We start from the raw sequence: 13,239 nt of genomic DNA on the forward strand, positions 1-13,239 counted from the left end.
TTGGTCGAGAGAGCTACTGGCGGAATTAGAAGTATCGCTTGCGTGAGATTGCAGCGGCGAGGAGAGGCCGAGAGTAGCAAGCACGTTATTAAGGGCGAAACTAATTTTGATCTCCGGGAATGAATGAATTACCGTTATGTACGTTTTGTTATTAGTTTTAGGAGTTGGAATGGAATCTGGCAATGTTGGCTGACGTATCGTAATATTGTCGCAGTAAGAATGATTCAATTTCTCTGTTTGGGGAATGTTTTCTATTTGATTATTAAAATTGAACGTATGCTACACCGTTGAGTGTCTGTGGATTGCTTTGTTAATATTATTAATGTTAATAAATATATATAATTATATTATAATATATATTATAATTGACTAAAAATATGTTCATTATGATATTGCCAACAATTCTAATCAAGGTAAATAATAGCTTCGAGATGTTTCCACAAGAACAAATAAATCGCATATATTTTTATACGCAGAACTCGGAAGCTCGTATTCAAGTGGATAATTATTGTCTTACCGGTTTAGTTTTAACTATCGTCGCAACAACGTTAATTTCAAATGTTTCCCATAACACACAATATATTCATAAAAAGTTCCTACAGTTATTCGAATACTGTCGTAAGCTTACGTATATAAGCAATCAGATCTCTCAACGTTTCTCGATATAGCATACGACTGGGAAACGAAACGCAATTCGATGGTACTGTCGATTCAAACGAACAACGGATAGTCGCGTTTTTCTCGACGGTTAGTGCTATAGTATAGAACCGTTTCGTCTCGTTGCAGTCCAGTAATTCGATGAATTTCGAGTATGAGAGGTACGTCGTAGCCGGGCGAGCCCTCAATTAAGCGAAACGGTTCGTCGGCCATGAGGATGCGGCCTGATGTTCGTGCGGACGAGAAGCAGTCGTAGCAGAGAATCTGTCCCAAGCTTCTGCGCTCAACCTTTCTATCTTCCTCGTTTCCCCTTCTCGATCTACCCATCTATTCGTGTATCTATCCCGTTCTCTCTTCCCGGGTGTCTTAAATTAGAATTTCAGGTGAGTCGTTCTGAAATCCGATTCGACGACTCTACATGCGACAGCGCGGAGCGGGGATTCGTAATCGATCGCAACTCGAGCTGCGTCGAAAGTGAGAGAAACGCAGAAAGTTGCTGAAAGTGGCCGGATAAAAAGGGCGACAGAGACGGTGAAAGGGGCAGAAAGTTAGAGGAACGGAGTACGGAAGGATTTGTAGAGGGCAAAAGAAAGAACGAGATAGAGAAGATAACGAGAAGGTAAGCAGAGGTATAACGATTGAAGGAGAATGGCAGGGCCAAAAACAGAGATGTCGCCGGTAGTGGTTGTCGTGACTAGCTGACTGTTGCACCAGTATCACACTGGTTTTAGTTTTCAGGTGCATCGTTCCCGAGCATATCGTCCTGTAATGCTCGCAATAATCATTTAACATTCATCTGTGCATATGTATCAGCATCTGTCGAAAAGTATTTGCACATACTTGCGATACTTTTATCGGAGATATGTGATTGCGTTTAGATTCAGTTTCAGCGCTAGATCCTCAATTCGCAGAACCGATTCCTTCGTGCTGAACTACCGAAAGCTTCAACGCAAGTTTCAGTTTATTACGTACAGTTAATAACACTTTTGAAAAGAAATTCCCATCGCTTAAAAGGATGAAAATATAACTAACGTCTAATTTAATGTACGATTAATCTCGAATCTTTTCCTAAATCATCGTTTGTTTAAAAAGCGATCGCAAATAACATTACCGTTATCCTCCGCTCTGTAAGATAGACGAAACGCAAGCGAAATAAAACTCTATGTTACGCAAAACGGTGAATAGTCTTAAACGTCAAATATTTGGTGAGCGAATGCGCGCGATTATGTCACCGCGTTCTAAGTCCACTCAAGATTCTTATTTGCCCTACTATCTTTTTCTATTTCGTCTTTGCCGACACGGCGCGTCTTCGCTCTGACAACCCGCTGTCCTACATAGACTCCATCTCTTTCATTCTCGCTTCTTGTTTCTCTTCTTCCCTATTTTATTTCCCTAGGTTTTATCCTTCTGTAGTTCTCCCATCCCACGTTTCATTTCCCCCTCCTTTCTTTTCGTCCTCCTGTTCTCTTTTTATATCTTACTTTCCATTCCTATCTTTCTTTAACTTCTTTCTAATTCCTTCTGTTCGTCCTTTTTATACTTTCTCGTTTATTTTCTCCCTTTCGTCTTTTTCTCTTTTCTCATTCCATTTCCCCCTATTACCTCTTAATATCTCTTTTTGCCTTTCTTCTTGATTCCTGATTGTCTTCCGTTTCCTTCTTTGAGCTCTTGTTGCGGAAGCAGAAGTCGATCCTTGAAAGTCATCCTTGACTTACCGTCGAACTTGCTTCTTTATTGACTCGTTAATGTTGCAATTTTTGTATTCCAACAAAACTCAGCCATCGCTCGATTTATCTTGAGACATCTAACGTGGTTGACAACGTAAGTAGTCTGTTCACAACTATTGGTTTCTCGTGCGCCATGCCATTTACCGTCAACGAACGAGGCTCAAAGAGAAGTTCGCCTTGGCCTGGGAAAATAGAGAGGGCTGCCTGTACGCGACACTTCGTTCTCGCAAAGGATATTGAGATGGAACGTTATCCAGTAAGAGGTCCAATAAGTAATCACGAACCGTTGTTGTCTAATTTTCGTAAATCATCAGGATAATCATAAAAATAAGGCTGATCACGAACTGCTGAAGGTAATCCATAAGGAACAGTATAATTGAGTTGCAATTTTGCTAAGAGTTGTTGAATTATTTTGATGGCACTTCTAATATGTGATAAATATACTGATCTAAATAAAAGTTATTGCTTTTATGCTTGAAATTTACGTTTGAAATTTAGCTGTTTGCGACAGGTATAAAACATAAAACCTTTCTAATACTAAATTGGATACATATGTTTTATTAAATGCTCAAAACGCGCATACATATCGATTCTACTTCTAATATTATGACGAACAACTACTATTATATGTGTATATATACGTATGTATATAATAATGTTTGCTTAACTGCCACGGTTTTTGTCCGGGTTTTTAAACTCCGGGTTGAAAAAACGAGAGTTGAAAAAATGGACGTTACGATGCACGTTGCAATGTGCGTCATACTATTTCATTGTACGTATTGCATGTGAACAATCGCACGAGGTACGGCCGTCAAATTCGATGTCCATGCTACGTCGACGAGGGATGACAAACGCTAGAACGCCCGTCGATCTTTTGATACGCGTGTTGTATTCCATGTATGTATGTAATTGTAGGAGTTTGATCAAACGAATTAATGTCCGTTTTTGATGAAATAACATACAACGTTTCTTTCTATTTTGCCAAGTATTAGTCAAACGTAACCAAGATATGCGAACATGACTAAAAATAGTAGCGTGGCAATTACAATATAATTACAGTAGTATTTCTTCATCGAGAAGTAGCTGTATTCTTCAATTAAATACCTATTTCGTTTTATCTAAAATTTAATGTGTTTATATTTGATTTTTACGCGCGTTTTTATTTTATTTTCCTATGTTATAAACGTTCGTTCTATTTTTCTAAGGAAGGACTCCAACTCTTAACTTCTATTTAGTAAATGACTTTCTCTACACTTTTGTATGTCTTAATTACACGAAAACTGGAGACAAATCGGTAATCCAATTCCGATCTGACGGTTAAAGTAAAGGGAGAAACAAATTCTGCGCTTTAATGTTGACAGGAAAGCGAATCACAGTTGGAGTTTGAGTTTCCTTGGAATTGCACCGTTTTTTAATTCCCGTGCTTCATCGTCGTAGGAACAACCTAAAGGCCACATAGCGAGATCAACTGATCGGTTTACTTAATTTCCGAGCGTAACTTTAGAACGAAATTGAAGTCGCCGCGTCACGTGGTCGAGCTGGAATTTAAAATATGCTTGGGTCGTCTTGCTTGAGAGCCTTTGAGATTTTCGGTGATTGAAAGTGACGAGCGTTGCTCGGACACGGCGTATCGTATGATCGAATAACGTGGTAGATCGAGTGTGTGTCAATCGACACGTTGCTGCACATTGTGTCGATATTTGCTCTTCTTTCGACGTGACCGTTTGTGTATGATGTTACATTCATTGATTGCATTTTAAACGTGTTTCCACGAAAAGCACTCTGGAAAAGTGAATAAGGGGGCTGTTTGTTTTGTAATCAATCTTTCTGTATTTATATCTTTTTTGTGGCTGCTCGATTTCCTTTGTAGAAAAAATTCAGCGAACAAATGTTTGAAAATTTCGGATTTATTTGATAATTTAATCGTCTCTGTAAAAATATAAACGTATAACGAGCAGAGCAATATTAATCAGGATTGGAATTCAATCGGAAATTATTGATCTACTTTTCAAATTACACAATTAATTTCGCAGCCAAATATCGTTTATTCAATTTTCCCAACACACGACTGCATTCTCATATTATTAGACTCATACGCGAATGATTCGAATTTGTGAATTGTTCGACCAGTTCGTCGCGTTACGAAAAATTAAAACATTTTAAAACTGTATATCGCGCTCTTGAACTTTGAACGTTGCATTTCAAACTTTACTTTGAACCTTAATCTTATTAGCTTGCAGTAAATCAATTTTTATTGCAGTATAAACGGCTCTATGAACGCGTTTGAAGCTAGCGGGAGAACAACTTGTAAAAAATCCACATATTCTGTAAACGAGTAGACATCTTTTTCTGTAAATCGATACTTATATACGTTTCATAGGCAGCTGTATACGACATTTCAATTTTTGTTCAATTTTTATTCCCCTTGCACTTTCCTCCTGCTTTGTCGTTTCAACATAAGACGCGTACCTTTTTACGTACTCGTCGGCATCAAACCTGTCGGAAACGTTTGCGTTCACCTGAAGCATTGCGTCTCGTATATCTCGTAGAATGCTTTTTTTCGAGTCTTGCAATTCTCCTAGCGACTTCCTTGCACACGCATGAAGTATAACAATTCTACAAAAATTTGCTGAAAGACGTTGAAATCGTTCGACCAAAATGGCACATTTTCAAGGAAGACATTTTCGAGGATTCCAATAAAAGCTTCGAATCAACGTTCATATTTCTTTCGATGTAATGTATTTGATATAGAAATGAAATTATATTAGGCCAGACTATAGTTTGGTATGTGCACTATTTGCAACTACTCGTAGTTAAACAAAGAATTAAAAAGTTAATCGGGGTTTATTGGAACTTGTTTCTGTGACGAGGAAAATAAATCAATACGTATGTAGGTGTATGGACCAGGAAGGAATCAAACAAATTGTAGATTTGTTAAATTAATGTCACGTATTTTCTAGTGTCGTTACATCGATCGATAAATAAATATTTCGCCTGATAAGCGTAATGGGCATCTTTGATCAGAAATCAAATAAGGTCTGATATTACACTTTTCGATAGGTATTAGTTAACTGAAGTAATCTACTTTCTTACTGCAAGTGCACTAAACTGATGATTCTGCACAATCGATAATATAAATTTATGGAAATTTGCACGCTTTTGAGATAGCATAAGTTAAATTAGAAATTCGGTTCAGAGCGTCGATATCAAAAGTTGAGTGCCTATATAAAACCGATACCAAATTCTGTTAAATGGTGCACTGAAAAAGACATTTTAGAAACCGCTTGAATCGACGTAAAAACGTTAATTTAAAATTTAAGTATTTTTAGGAAAAATTTATAGAAATCGAATGATGGATCTACAAGTTAAAAATGTCGGAAGTAGGTTAATTTTAATTTCATGTTTCGTATTTAATAACGAAAAGCAAATTTTATCATTTGTTTTGAAATGTTTAGAAATTGTGTCAAGAAAAGGGAATTAAAATTTTTTATGGCGTATACCATATTGTTGTTATGTTGTTTTTCGCTTTAATTGTTTACTTGAATTCAGGCGAAAAATATTTGACGGTAAAACATAGTACAATCATCGACGGTCATTAATAATACTTATGTTGCTAGGAGATTAATAGGAATCTTAATGATTCTCTAATATATACCTTCGATATTTTGTGCCTTTGTGTAGTCAAATCTACTTTTTCTAAGCAATATTTATTCTTCAAACAGAAGTAGATTGGACGAAACGTCATCTATGAAATTCTTATCACTTTTCCATTAACTCAAGCAAATATTCATTTTCTTCGCTGCGCACCCAATCAAACTGCAAACAGTTCAAGCTTCGTTAATTAGTGTTTTTCGAGAACATGATATTTTCTAATTGTCCTCTATTAATGGTAATTTGAGCGCCTTGTATCAGCAAAGCAGTAGCAACGTTAAAAAGGTGTTGAAGTGAACACAAGTATAGGTTTATTGATTAGAATATTTGCGTTTCAACAGCACTTAACGTGTATCGACGTATACAGAAACATACTATAAGTATCGCGTGCTTTATGAACTCATTATACTAACAAATTTTTTTACTTCACAGAGCATTAGTAATGAGCTACGAGCTCATGTACTGTTATCGATCTAAATTTTTATTATTTTTATAGCAACCTGGTTCAGTACCTCGATCAAAGAATATTTCTGTATCGATAACGCGAATCATATCGTTCCCACGAAGTTTAACCTCAGTGACGTTACTACTTACTTTGTTGTCATTGTACAGTTTTAATAATATTTGATACATGTCCCATTTATTTAAATATAAATTATAATAGACATCTGTTTCCCTCATATAGTTTAAAATTAATTTCCATAAAAGTAAGCATTATTACTAATACGTATTGTATTATTACTAATTGTAGAATTTAAAAACAAACGTAACATTAATTATATTATATAATTGTGTTACGTGAACTAACGCGATTGTATAACATCTAATTTTGTTCGTAACGCGTACAGTTTTTGTTCCAAAATAAATATTACAGCTGATGCGAACTTTCAAGTTTAGGAAACTTATCAAAATTAGTTTGTTATATCATTTCCTGTACTGCTTTACTAAGTATATTTTGACTTAATTCCCGTTTTATTATTTCCTTTCTTTCCACGCTCTAGTTAGATTGTAAACCTTATTTACGATGATGTATCGAGACGTTGACTTATGTGATATAAATCACATAAATCTGGTTAAAAATAGATGTGTGTAATTAATACTCATCATAACACAGAAACAATAGTTATAATTTTCAAACTTAATAGATGATGGATGCGTATCATTATTCGTTATGTAGATGCGAGTTTTTATCGAATTCTGTCTATTGTATTTATTGTATTGGTTTTATTACTAACATCAACGGCGTTGTTATATTCGATCTCGATACAAAGTGAATCAGAAAACAATTTATTCAACTGCAATAACTAATATCGATGCTTGGGTTCGAACAATAAACATTTAAACGTCAAGTAAAGTGAATTTTGCTTACAAATTATATTTCCATCGGTAAATTGCTATTTGTTAAATAATATCTACTACTGCTATTTATAAAATATGTACGCTCTCTGTGGGAATCTTGACACGCGGATTGCGCGGAAAATTGAATACTTTTAGATCAAGTACGGTTTGCTAAACGCTAAATATGTTTGGAGCGCAGCATTGAAATTTCGCACTGGTAAACATGAAATTAATTTCGTAAGATGTATATTGGAGGAATATTCGTTTAATTAATTCTTAGTAATACGAAGGGAACAAAGGGTGGACATATTTTTCCCTAAATTGCAATCAATTTACAATGAACTATTTAAAATAAAAATACGGGAATGCAAATCTCTGTTTTCGAAGACAATAATGCACGTGATACGAGACAAATAAATACAAATAAAATGGCCAAAGCGAGTTTAATGTAATTGTTATTTCAGTATGCCCATGGTTCATAAGTCGCCAGCTGTGTTAATCGATAATTTTAATACAGTTATGCATAATTTAGTTCCATAAAGTCATAAACAGGCATCCTTTGTACCTGTATTGATGCTTTGAACAGTTCATGTGCTGTAAGCAGGTATTGTATTGGTTCTATACCAGGTGTTTCAGAATAAATATGATCTAAGATAATACCTAAATTAATTAATGGTTCTATGGTATAGTAACGAACATTTTGTTTGTCCTAAGAAATATAATAAGATAAAAATTATGTTTCCTAAAATACTTCAAATTTTCTTGTAGCAAGCTACAGAAAATGTCTTACTTTCGATACATACATACTTTTTAACTAAATGTGAACAGTAAACGCGCTTATTATATTCCATTTCTTTTTTATAACATGTAATCATGTTAATACTTTTCATCAAGCGTTAATACACTTCAATCCAAGAATATTTATGAATTTAGTTGGTTGTTTACGGAACATGCATTAATACCGTCAAAAAACATCGAGATCAAATAATACATGCATGTAAAAGTGTAGAGCTTATAACAAGGTCTATGTTTCTGTTTCACAGACTGAAATTTAACGAAGAGAGCAGATCTTTGTGCTATGGAAAACGGCATGCGATTCGAGTGCTTATTGGATGTTCAATAATAATACCTGTAAAGCGAGAGTCTGCTACGAAAAGTCATACAGATGAATCCATTAGCAGTCCTCGGACAAAAGTTACAAACTCGTCCTCCACCCACCGTAAGACTACGCTCTACAACTCTTTATCTTTATTAAGATATCTTTTAAAACTTGTAACAACGACTAATGGCATTATTATCTGCTGTTTTACATATCTATTAAATTAATAAAAGATGAAGAGAAGTAGCTTCGAGAATTTCTTTGTAACAAGTTGGGCATTAATTATTAGAAAAATTTCAACAAAGGAATTTACAATTCTAAAAATTCTGTAAAAAATTTCCTGAATTCTAGCAGAAGAATTAAAGTTCCGTGACAAATTTCGATATTCCGACGCAAAAGTTCTGAAACGTTTTCGAAATACCACATTTATCTTCGGACATCTCATAAAACACGATGTCAACGAGTTTTTCACTCTTGCGAGAAAGGAGGGAAAGTTCGCGTGAACAAGGTGTTTCATGACCATTTTCTACTTTCGTCCTGCGTTGCCGAGCCTATCAACCATTTATAAAAAATGATAAGGAAGAACGACAGGCCCGGTCAGATACAAATTACCGGTGTGTTGCGTCAAGTTAGATGGAAACTAGCCTTGGGAATTGAGGGAGGCGCACAGGGAAATCGCTATACACCTTTTACCTCCATCTACTGCATCCTCCTTACTAAACATTTATCCTCTCTGTGCGAGTCCCTGCCCTTTCTAGCTTTTCTGTAATAAGATTAGCGTAACATTGGTCAAGAACTGCAAGTTACTCCAATCTCCTTAGTGAGTGCGCACATTCCGCTGTCAAACTCATTAGAATGCAGCAGATACTCGATCGAAACATTGTTTCACGCCACTGCGACGATTCTCCTTTTCGCTTAGCGTTCAATAAGTTTTAGTGTGCATTTTATAAAATTTCATAAAGATATACTGTTACAAATATTGTTCAATTGTTCTTTTTTTCCAACTCTGCCCCAAAGAAGAGGAACGTTCGCGAAAGTCGTCAAAAACGTCGCGACGATACAGTGGCGTAACGTACCAACGACACCGACTATTGAAACCCGAAGAATAACAAATATATCTGGTATACGAGTTATACAAAGTGTATAGAAATTATACGTTATAATTATTTATGACGGAATTTTATACTTATGGCCTGGGTTATGAAGATGCATTACAAGACGGAATCGTAAATGTTATCGTAAAAAAATATTTAATATTTTTCACCGTTTTTATGTCGAGTTTAGTCAGGAAATGCGAATCATCTTTCTTAAATTTATAAACGTACATAAGTATATATTTACTTAGAAAATAAAATGGATATCTAATTTTTTAATTTTCTATCACTAATTTCATTATGACAAAATTCAATATTATCGATAGCTGAACCAACGCGAAACAATAAGATAAATGTAATATCTTCTCCGTGAAATAACGCGTACTATTCTTTCTAACAACTCTCCGACGAGAAAACTTCTGAACAGAACGTTGCCGCGAAAAGCAGCCAACACGAAGATCCTTAACGGTGGATAGTTAAAAAGTCAGGGGGTAAGATAAGATCAAAATAGTAACGCGTGCCGTCGTAACGGAACTACACTCGGCCAACTTTACCCACTGATACTATAACAGAGAGGAAAGTAGGCTGCACCCTTGGGTTTCTCCGTTATACTCTCTATCTCTCCTACTTGTTCCTCCCATCTTCCTCTTCTCCAAGCAAGCTTCATCGCTTCGTTCCAGTAGTATAGCCTTTCTCTCGCACCCTGTAGCCTCGTCTCTCTGTGTCCTTGCGCTCTTGTGCACGGTGTTTACGAGGGTCGAAGATTCGCGACGTAACACCTGGGGCTTATGATTCTGGGCATTATTGCCTGAGTAAATTAACCGTGCGATATTGTTCCTCTTGCTCGACGTCTTCGAGTCTGCCTGACAAATTCCTCTTATACACCTTCAGATTGCAAACTTTTCGATTTCGGCCGCTGCATCCGCGTCGAATTTTAACGAGGCGTACGCTGCTCGGAATTACGATCGCGTTCCGTAACGGAGATACCAGTACCGAATATACCACTCGATCCATCGACTTTCCACGATCGATTTCGCTCGAAGGAATACGCTTTACAATTTCCTTGTATTATGCAAATATTAATTATTAAGAATTTTACAGTTTCCGGGGGCGAAACGTGTGTGCCTCTCAAGCTTTTCCTTCGATCGAAAAAAGTGAGAAGCTGTGAAACCGATTTCTCCACATTGTTTTCCCTTTTTTTTTTTCCTGTATTACGCGTTATGTTAAAAACTATTACTCCAAGCGCAATTTTGATTATCAAGTTTATATTTCTGTATGTATTTATCACAGCTTTTATAGAAGATTAAAAGAGTTGAGAAATAACTGGACATTCATAGATTAAACGTGTGAAAACAATGTTATGGTATAGTATATTATAATCTATCGCGACTAAAACAAAATATATATGAAATTCAACGTGTTAACAATGATTAAGAGAATTAATGATAACCGTGACGTTCCACGAGTTCCATAATTTACGCACTCACGGAAACGTAGGTATATGCGAGGTCTGAGTATAGTCGAAAGCGTATCGATTGTCGTTCCCATGAAATTAATTTCCTGCTCGGGAGGATGTTCGAAAGGCTCTCCGGAGGACTGTATATAGGCACTGGTACGAGCTCTGCAAGCACTCAAGTTCACCGTCTAGTTCGCGGTTGAACCGGTAAAGTCGGTGTCTTACGACTTCAGGTTGAACCCTCCACTGGGGCGAGGTAAAAGGCGGACCGTAGAAACCAGGAAGGGCATAATTGAGTACACTTTATTCGTTTGTTGCACGCTGTGGTTACCGTGCGATATGAAATGGTACAGGTGAACGGAGATTTCAGCCAATTCTCTTGACTCTGTGACAACAATTCATCCCTTCCCAAATAAATTCTGTTGTTCTTTAAGGAGGACAGACCGAATAAATTATTGAATTATGCCAAGTGATGGTGATCACACGAGAAGATCAATATTATTCCGCAGGAAATAGCAATCATAAATCAATCATTGTTCTGATATAGAACAGAATTTCTAGAATAGAATTCTGAGTAGAATTTCTGTCGGTTTGAAATCACTTATTTACTCTTCGTAGGTTACGTCCAGTTTATAATAAGAATGCTATTATAAAGCTGGGTTAGTGGCTATTTTAATTCAATACTTTGTTTCAGTATTTTGGTTAGTAAAATTATTCTCTTATAATATTTATTTTGTTATTTTTCAAGTTGAACCGAAATATCTTCTTCGTTCATATCCTATTTTAATTTTCAATCAAATAAAAAATATAACGTTTCATATCTTACACGAAATATTTCAATTTATATTCATTACTACGCGCGACTATATCATCGCAGCTTTTATTTTCGCTAACGTATGATTTAACAAATTCGAATGCTTCAATGTATTAATCACACCAATAAAAGGTTTTCTAACGATTATGCGACTGTTGTAGCCTGCTTCGTTGATTACATATTACGAATCGTTGAACTACTTTTATAGTATAATTAACTTCGATCATACCTGGCAATCATAGGGCACTTGTTTGCGGACTGCATCTAATTGTTCCGTATGTTTTTAGGTCTGAGTAGACCCAGTTTCATTGTACGTCTTAAGAATATATACTTGGTGTACAAAATTTCTTTATCATTCTTCTACTACGAATAGTAAGAAAGATGCAAAAATTTTGTTCCATATCCGATACAATTGATAAAACTTTCTCTTATGAAATGAGAAATATTCATGATGTCCAACGGAATACTTCCTTCTGAATTATTCGCAAACTCTCGTACAACTTATACACGTTCAGCTCCTCGATCATTTTGAAAAGAAAGTTCGTAGACAGGTGGCAGAAGCAGGATCGTCTTTCACTCTCTTCGTTTCATTAAATGCTTTTCAAGCGATTTAGCAGAACGAGTATCTAAAGGCATTTCTGGATGATTCCGCTAGGCTGGTTATACACTCTTAAACCTAAGTGGCTCACTTTTCTCCACTTCTCTTCCGACGTGACATCGTCGAGTCGCTCCCCTTTTGTAAACCATTCGAATCCTTGGTAAACCTCATACACCAACTTTCGTAGACTTCACGCTATTATTCACGCTAAGGATACGTGGATGAAGTCGTGGCCGGATGGTGTGAGCTATTAAATCTCGAGTTTCGATAAGTTTCACGCAAGATTAATGATACGAAAGCGTTATCGCTTGTACGTATTTATAGAAATGTAAGCAATTACTAACTTTAAATTCATTATTATTAAACTAAACTTCTTACGACAGAATAGTTTACAAATTTGTTTGGTCTTACACTCTTTTTTATTTTTAAAACTCTCATTTTATTTTTTAAACGTACATTGTTTCATATAGCAATACTGAAAATTATAGATTTAAAATATGTAGCGAAGCCTTCGGTAATATAAGAGGTCAATGAGTGAGACGCTGGAATAGTGGAGGTCAAGTGAAGCAGTGTAGGTACTTTTAGCAACAGAGAGCGACTATTTTCGACAATATATTTTTGGTGTTTATCCTTTCGATGACAATATTATCAATAATCGTTAACAGTGGCTGCAGCACGGTGTATCTTTCTCTACCTCTTGTTGTTCCAAGGTAGAGCGTATTCACGGTGTCCACAAACAATGTCGCCACCCTGGCTCGGACACCTCTTATGGCTTACGTCGCCGGATTACGCTTGCATCGTGCGA

General features: G+C 36.0%; 1 long non-coding RNA gene across 1 annotated transcript; it reads left to right on the forward strand.

Moving 5' to 3' along the window:
* The first annotated feature begins 637 nt into the window (after positions 1-637).
* On the forward strand, positions 638-9,829 carry LOC139990904 (uncharacterized). The gene is made up of 3 exons (XR_011800687.1): positions 638-1,276; positions 8,417-8,742; positions 8,824-9,829. It is a non-coding gene; the product is annotated as an uncharacterized lncRNA (long non-coding RNA).
* The last annotated feature ends 3,410 nt before the right edge of the window (positions 9,830-13,239 follow it).

This window comes from Bombus fervidus, chromosome 9 (genome assembly GCF_041682495.2).
Source record: "Bombus fervidus isolate BK054 chromosome 9, iyBomFerv1, whole genome shotgun sequence".
Classification (NCBI taxonomy): domain Eukaryota; kingdom Metazoa; phylum Arthropoda; class Insecta; order Hymenoptera; family Apidae; genus Bombus; species Bombus fervidus.